The 2,125-nt window shown below is 41.8% G+C and overlaps 1 protein-coding gene across 7 annotated transcripts in view; it reads right to left on the bottom strand.

The window, feature by feature from the left end:
* Window positions 1-438, bottom strand: part of foxp1b (forkhead box P1b) — a 187,013-nt gene extending 186,575 nt beyond the window's left edge. For 5 of the 7 annotated variants that reach the window (XM_025059801.1, XM_025059804.1, XM_008320440.3 and 2 more), the window contains exon 1: window positions 81-438. The gene's annotated coding sequence lies outside the window, so the exon portion shown is untranslated. The remainder of the gene's footprint in view (window positions 1-80) is intronic. The other 2 variants (XM_025059796.1, XM_025059797.1) reach the window with 2 other exon arrangements.
* Between the last annotated feature and the right edge of the window lie 1,687 nt (window positions 439-2,125).

Here is a 2,125-nt window from a genome sequence, read left to right on the forward strand (position 1 = left end):
AGACGAAGGAACCAGACGACAAAACGGTGGAAACGTTACTGTTTAGAGGATGACATTTGAACGAATTAGTGTAAACTTACCGGTAACGGTCGGCGCGTGTCAGCGGCGGCGGGGGCGCACGCGGACGGAATCGAGTCGTTGCACGTGAGCTTGTTGTACCGAGAGCGCGTGCAACAAATCGCAGCATAAAAACTCCTCCTGCCGTTCAGCTGTGAGGAGGTGAAACAGGAGGAGGTGACTAGCTCAATAAGTTTATAAAGAGGAGGACATAATCTTACCTAGGGCGTCGAAAAGAAGACACACGCAGAGAGAAATACACGGGAGTTTTCACACTCGTTTTCACACACGCTGTCGCTCCCCCTCTCCAGCGCTGCCTTCCCAATCTTCTTATTAGATGTGTGGGATTTTTTTTAACTCAAACACGCCGAGTCCAAAGAGAAAACTGAGAGAGAAGGAGAAAAAAAAAGAGGAACACTCGCTCATTTTGGATGTTGTTGTTGGTGGTGTCCCAAGTGCGTGACGTCACATCCACCTGCTGGCTGTAAACAAGGCCCTTCAACGGCGTTGCAGAGATCCTTCATAGAAACAAAACACAAGTTGCACTTGAAGCCTCAGTGTAGTCAAGTATTGATATGCATTAGTTGGAGCCGCAAGTGTGGCAGCCAGGACTGAGAGGAGGGAGGCAGTCAGAGAAAAAGACGAATGTCTAAGCTGACTAATTGCTGCTGAGACACCACAAAGTTCTCTTGTTGGAGATGAAAAATGTCTCTCTTTGTGACCAGAAGCGAAAAAGCGTTGACATAATCACCATAGTTTTTTTTTTTTGTAATGCTATGAAAAGCCTGCTGGAAATACTTGAAACCCTGGATGTGGAAGTGTTTATCTTTTTTTTAATGCTATGAAAAGCCTGCTGGAAACACTTGAAACCCTGGATGTGGAAGTGTTTTCCTAACCCTAACCCAAGAAAGCCACTTTGAAGCATACAGTTAACGTAGAGTATGCATGAGTTTACCTAACAAAATAAACCATACCACCATACAAATTGAATCCCACCGTTTAGTTTAGTGTGTTCCATTTGACACAAAGGCTCCTAAACTACTGTAAATATGTGGTATCCGTGTGTACCAACACAAGGCTGCAGCTGAGAAGGAAGACATTTATGTCAAGTTCAATGCAATATTCCAACCACAGCAGGCTCTGAACAGGAGACATAGACGTCTGCATGGTGTTGTTTAAAGAACAAAAACACACGGCTACAAAAAACATAACATGTTTTCAACAAATGCATTTAAATCCCACAAGACACTCAGCGTGTTAAGAACGGTTGGATTGGTGGCGTCCAGTGACACCAAGAATAGTCAGATATACCAGACAGCTTAAACACAACACTAGTAAACCAGGGGGAAATAGTTTTTGTTAAAGAGTTGATACAACTATCATGAGAATGATCTATATATAAATACATATATGTATTTGTATTTATATATATATATACGTATATATATATATATGCTGTAAAAGTAAAAGTAATAGCAGTTGCAGCAGCAGTAGTAGTAGCAGTAGCAGCAGTGGTGGTGGTAGTACAGTGGTTCTTAACCTTGCTGAACCCCACCAGTTTAATATGCGCATTCATCGAACCCTTCGGTGATGGCCAACCAAGGGGTGTGTCATTATGAATCATATGGGTCTGGTGTGTGTCTTGTCCTCCGTCAAACCCCTGAGACTGACTCACCAAACCCCTGGGGTACGATGGAACCCAGGTTAAGAACCACTGTAGTAGTAGAAGTAACAGCAGGAGTAGTAGTAACAATAGCAGTAGAGGTAGTAGTAGTAGTAGTAGTAGTAGTAGTAGTAAGGCCGGCTGATGGTCAGTGGTAGAGTAAGTCCAACTAGAAAGCTACAAAAATCCAGTCCTTGTAGTTCTAGTTTAAAGTTCTAAATGATTAAAGTTGAGTAAGAAAAGACAGATTTAAATTGATGATTAAATAATGCTAAATAATTAATGGAAGTAAAATTCCAAATGTCCATGGCCACGATGTTCTCTGGGTCATTATTGATTCTGACGCCCTAAAGTCAGTTTAACCTCTGTTAAAGTCTGGTTATTGTTTCATTTAAATATAATTAT

The sequence above is a fragment of the Cynoglossus semilaevis genome, chromosome 11, assembly GCF_000523025.1.
Source record: "Cynoglossus semilaevis isolate Cse_v1.0 chromosome 11, Cse_v1.0, whole genome shotgun sequence".
In the NCBI taxonomy this organism is placed as follows: domain Eukaryota; kingdom Metazoa; phylum Chordata; class Actinopteri; order Pleuronectiformes; family Cynoglossidae; genus Cynoglossus; species Cynoglossus semilaevis.